Raw genomic sequence first — 6,282 nt, 5'->3', positions numbered from 1 at the left:
GGGGAAAAAAAAAAAATTCCTACCAACCCAATTTTTGGGGGCCTTTTGTTTTGTTGGCCAATAAAGGTGAGTCGTGAAAGTGTTTGCTTTTCTTGTTAGAATGAAACCCAGGTTGAGAGTTATCAGAAAATGTGCTATTTGAGGTTATAATTGTTACAGGAAGACTGGTTCTACGCAGTTCTTGCTTACTGTACATGTATAAAGGTGCTTACGAGCCAAAAGAAAAATTTCTGTTTGTTACATTCAGACTATAAAGTTTTATGGAATTGAATTGAATCGAATTGAATTTTCCTTCAACTGTTTGATCTTTTTATAAGTGCCAGGTGTCAAGATTTTAATCAACGTTGCAGCAAGTTCCTTGGATGCATTGATATCAAAAGAAAATAAAGATCTCAACTTCCGTACGTTAGTTCATGTATGTTAATGCGTGCGAGACATTTTTGTGTGGGCATGTATGAAAATAGAAACATAGAAAGTTTACAAAAACATTAATTTCATCATAAAATAAAAGGGGATCTCTTACTTTTTGTTATCCACGTTGTTGTTTTTTTGTGTTCATTTGTGACCCTCCACCACGAAATGAGTCGCATGTCACCTTTGCATGATTTTCATGTTTTTACATTTTCCTAAAGAGTTTTTTATGCTCTATCCAGTGGTGAAAACCGTTTTAGAAAAGAGCGAAAACTTGAGTTATAAGCCTGTGACTAAGGTGATCCTCCCACTGTTACCATACACTCCCCGGACTTATATTAAGCCTAGCGCAGAACCGCGCGAGGTGACATGCGACTCATTTCGTGGTGGAGGGTCACATTTGTAATCAACCTGAGCAACAACAAGTCGCGTAAGGCGAAAATACAACATTCAGTCAAGCTCAGTCGAACTCGCAGAATGAAACTGAACGCATTGCATTTTTTCCGCAAGACCGTACACTCGTAGCATCGTCTGTCCACCGCTCGTGGCAAAGGCAGTGAAATTAACAATACAGAAAAGCGCGGTAGCGGTCGCGCTGAGGAGGATAGCCCGCTTTTCTATATCTCTATTCTTTTTAACTCTCTGAACGTGTTTTTAATCCAAACATATATCTATATGTTTTTGGAATCAGGAACGGACAAGGAATAAGATAAAATTGTTTTTAAATTGATTTCGGAAATTAACTTTTAATCATAATTTTTATATTTTTAATTTTCAGAGCTTGTTTTTAATCCGAATATAACATAATTATATATATCCCATGACCTCCCTTCTTTGTCTCTGTTACTTCAGTATGGATTATGTTGTATTTTTATAGCTCAATAAATACATCATGGACTCCAAAAAATATATGATAGTGCAGATTCCGATTTGGGCAAAGGACTACTTTCCTCCCGACCTTTGACCTCGCTCGCGCCGAACAATGTGACACATTTGTATGAAGTTCTAAAATCGTATTGCACGGCTCAGAAAACCATATCAGTTGCACGCAAAAATGAATCTCAGAACTGATCTGATGTATGAGATGCAATAAGCAAAAGTTTCTTTCATTATGAAAGCAATGCAGGTCGAAAAAAACGAACATTCAACTTACAAGATAACCAGATGCTAGCGAACCAAAACAAAAACACGAGTACCCTCCCCTTGCATCGTTAGCAGACGACTTTTGAGAATCTGTCGGTAGTGTGTTTTGCCGGTGTGCGCCTTCAGCTATCAAACATCGGCTGTTTCACGTGTTTTGCGAGCAAGTCTACTCTTTTGCCTGGCTCTGCAGTAAGTCCACATATTTTTCCGTAATCCAGTCATATTCCTTCAAAATGCAATCAATCGGCGGTGACAGACGTGTCGGTCGCGTTTTCCTCTCACTGACCCATACCAGTTTAAGTTCATCCATGCAAACACACTCGCAAAACAGTTTATCACGTAGATACATTTCAAATAGGGAGCAAATGGTTAAATCTAAACCTACATATTTGTTCCCTAAGATTTGCTTCTCTGTCAATAAGCCTAATTACACACGTTCGAGAAAAACAACGTGGAATCAATTCTGAATCGAGTAAGCCAAATGGGTCCCAAACCCGTTTCGCCCGTTCTGCCGACCTGAAACGCAAAACAAAAGAATTGTGCGCTTCAACTAAATTAATTTCTATTCGACTTCATTACTTTCTTGCAACTTATGAACCTTTACTTAAAGCTTTTAAATGGTCTGAAAGTAGTGTTACCGCGTACTTATCGATGCACTCATTCGTTTTATTTTTTCAGCGACGGTCACTCAGTTTAAGGTTGCAAAAGGGCTAAGTCTCGCTGGCAACAGTTTTACCCTGCACAGATCGCAACAGTGCCGCTAGTAGTCTACACTTTGTGTTTGATGGTAGAATGGGATATACAGATTACAACACTCGTGGTTTTTTATATGGCTTGTATTTCAGTCAAGACCCAGCGGGAATATCAATCGAGAGACACTCGCCAGAGGCTCGTGTCTCCCGATGATATTCATCCGCTGGGTCTTGACTGAAATACAAGCCATATAAAAAACCACTCGTGTTGTAACCTATACATATTTGGAATCAGAAAATTATGAACAATACGATAAACGTATTTTGGGATCGTTTTATAAAAAAAATAATTTTAATTACAATTTTTAGATTTTTGAGTCACTTGAGAAAAAGTGACTCTATGTAATCGGTCAGTGTTAGTCTGTCCGGCCGGCCGGCCGGCCGTCCGGCCGTCCGTAGACACCACCTTAACGTTGGACTTTTCTCGGAAACTATCAAAGCGATCCGGCTCATATTTTGTTTAGTCGTGACCTCCAATGACCTCTACACTTTAACGATGGTTTCGTTGACCTTTGACCTTTTTCAAGGTCACAGGTCAGCGTCAAAGGAAAAATTAGACATTTTATATCTTTGACAAAGTTCATCGGATGTGATTGAAACTTTGTAGGATTATTCTTTACATCAAAGTATTTACATCTGTAGCCTTTTACGAACGTTATCAGAAAAACAAGGGAGATAACTAGCCTTTTCTGTTCGGCAACACACAACTTAACGTTGGGCTTTTCTCGGAAACTATAAAAGTGACCGGGCTCAAATTTTATGTGAACGTGACTCCCAGTGACCTCTACACTTTGACGTCTGCTTTGGTGACCTTTGACCTTTTTCAAGGTCACAGGTATGTCTTGAAGGAAAAAAATTGAAATATCATATCTCTGAAACTGAATCGGATTTGATTCAAACTTTATAGGATTATTCTTTACATCAAATTATTTACATCTGTATTGTGTTGTGAATAGCAATTTCTTCCTGTCCATCTGATGCCTCATATAATATTCAGAACTGCGAAAGTGACTCGATCGAGCGTTTGCTCTTCTTGTTAATGAACAAAGTCATTCATTAAATTTTGAGCCTCCTAGCTGAAATGCAATACCAAAGTCCAGCCTTCGTCGAAGATTGCTTTGCCAAAATTTCAATCAATTTGATTGAAAAATGAGGGTGTGACAGGCCGCCTCAACTTTTACAAAATGCCGGATATGATGTCATCAAAGACATTTATCGAAAAAATTAAAAAAACGTCCGGGGATATCATTCCCAGGAACTCTCATGTCAAATGTCATAAAGATCGGTCCAGTAGTTTAGTCTGAATCGCTCTACACACACACACACACACACACATACACCACGACCCTCGTCTCGATTCCCCCCTCTATGTAAAAACAAGCTTATTGTAATTTCTGGAAGAAGGCATCTCTGTGATGGGCACATAACACTTCTTTCAAGGTTAACAAGTAGGGGTTAAGTGGTTTTATCTATTGAACGTAGTGCAGTAAGACAGAGGTGGCCGCGACACCCCCACGTTCTCATGTACCCAAACCTCTCTTTATGTGCATGTGGTCTCATGGATTAAAAAGTACTGGACTTTTCATTGTTGGCAATTAGTAAAACTAAAAGATTACTTAAATTTAAGTCAATAAAGCTGAAGCATTTTATAATATAGTGGGTTTTTGTTTTAAATAATTAACCCTTTCGCTGTAGGACATACGTCAGCTGTATAGTCTGCTACAAACCGTTCAATAAACAAGAGGAATTAGAACAAAAAACCCAAACGACAGTGTGCATGTGGTGTGTGCATGTGGTGTGTGCATATGGTGTGTGCATATGGTGTGTGCATGTGGCGTGTGCATGTGGTGTGTGCATGTGGTGTGTGCATGTGGTGTGTGCATGTGGTGTGTGCATATGGTGAGTGCATGTGGTGTGTGCATATGGTGTGTGCATATGGTGTGTGCATATGGTGTGTGCATGTGGCGTGTGCATGTGGTGTGTGCATATGGTGTGTGCATGTGGTGTGTGCATGTGGTGTGTGCATGTGGTGTGTGCATGTGGTGTGTGCATGTGGTGTGTGCATGTGGTGTGTGCATGTGGTGTGTGCATATGGTATGTGCATGTGGCGTGTGCATGTGGTGTGTGCATGTGGTGTGTGCATGTGGCGTGTGCATGTGGTGTGTGCATGTGGTGTGTGCATGTGGTGTGTGCATGTGGTGTGTGCATGTGGTGTGTGCATGTGGTGTGTGCATGTGGTGTGTGCATGTGGTGTGTGCATATGGTGTGTGCATGTGGTGTGTGCATATGGTGTGTGCCTGTGGTGTGTGCATATGGTGTGTGCATGTGGTGTGTGCATGTGGTGTGTGCATGTGGTGTGTGCCTGTGGTGTGTGCATATGGTGTGTGCATGTGGTGTGTGCCTGTGGTGTGTGCATGTGGTGTGTGCATGTGGTGTGTGCATGTGGTGTGTGCATGTGGTGTGTGCATGTGGTGTGTGCATGTGGTGTGTGCATGTGGTGTGTGCATGTGGTGTGTGCATGTGGTGTGTGCATGTGGTGTGTGCATGTGGTGTGTGCATGTGGTGTGTGCATGTGGTGTGTGCATGTGGTGTGTGCATGTGGTGTGTGCATGTGGTGTGTGCATGTGGTGAGTGCATGTGGTGTGTGCATGTGGTGTGTGCATGTGGTGTGTGCATGTGGTGTGTGCATGTGGTGTGTGCATGTGGTGTGTGCATGTGGTGTGTGCATGTGGTGAGTGCATGTGGTGTGTGCATGTGGCGTGTGCATGTGGTGTGTGCATGTGGTGTGTGCATGTGGTGTGTGCATGTGGTGTGTGTATGTGGTGTGTGCATGTGGTGTGTGCATGTGGTGTGTGCATGTGGTGTGTGCATGTGGTGAGTGCATGTGGTGTGTGCATGTGGTGTGTGTATGTGGTGTGTGCATGTGGTGTGTGTATGTGGTGTGTGCATGTGGTGTGTGCATGTGGTGTGTGCATGTGGTGTGTGCATGGGGTGTGTGCATGTGGTGTGTGCATGTGGTGTGTGCATGTGGTGTGTGCATGTGGTGTGTGCATGTGGTGTGTGCATGTGGTGTGTGCATGTGGCGTGTGCATGTGGCGTGTGCATGTGGCGTGTGCATGTGGTGTGTGCATGTGGTGTGTGCATGTGGTGTGTGCATGTGGTGTGTGCATGTGGTGTGTGCATGTGGTGTGTGCATGTGGTGTGTGCATGTGGTGTGTGCATGTGGTGTGTGCATGTGGTGTGTGCATGTGGTGTGTGTATGTGGTGTGTGCATGTGGTGTGTGCATGTGGTGTGTGCATGTGGTGTGTGCATGTGGTGTGTGTATGTGGTGTGTGCATGTGGTGTGTGTATGTGGTGTGTGCATGTGGTGTGTGCATGTGGTGTGTGCATGTGGTGTGTGCATGGGGTGTGTGCATGTGGTGTGTGCATGTGGTGTGTGCATGTGGTGTGTGCATGTGGTGTGTGCATGTGGTGTGTGCATGTGGTGTGTGCATGTGGCGTGTGCATGTGGCGTGTGCATGTGGTGTGTGCATGTGGTGTGTGCATGTGGTGTGTGCATGTGGCGTGTGCATATGGTGTGTGCATGTGGTGTGTGCATGTGGCGTGTGCATGTGGCGTGTGCATGTGGCGTGTGCATGTGGTGTGTGCATGTGGTGTGTGCATGTGGTGTGTGCATGTGGTGTGTGCATGTGGTGTGTGCATGTGGTGTGTGCATGTGGTGTGTGCATGTGGTGTGTGCATGTGGTGTGTGCACGTGGTGTGTGCATGTGGTGTGTGCACGTGGTGTGTGCACGTGGTGTGTGCATGTGGTGTGTGCATGTGGTGTGTGCATGTGGTGTGTGCATGTGGTGTGTGCATGTGGTGTGTGCATGTGGTGTGTGCATGTGGTGTGTGCATGTGGTGTGTGCATGTGGTGTGTGCATGTGGTGTGTGCATGTGGTGTGTGCATGTGGTGTGTGCATGTGGTGTGTGCAT

Source organism: Littorina saxatilis, linkage group LG4 (genome assembly GCF_037325665.1).
Source record: "Littorina saxatilis isolate snail1 linkage group LG4, US_GU_Lsax_2.0, whole genome shotgun sequence".
Lineage (NCBI taxonomy): Eukaryota > Metazoa > Mollusca > Gastropoda > Littorinimorpha > Littorinidae > Littorina > Littorina saxatilis.
Note: the sequence above shows the minus strand (reverse complement) of the source record.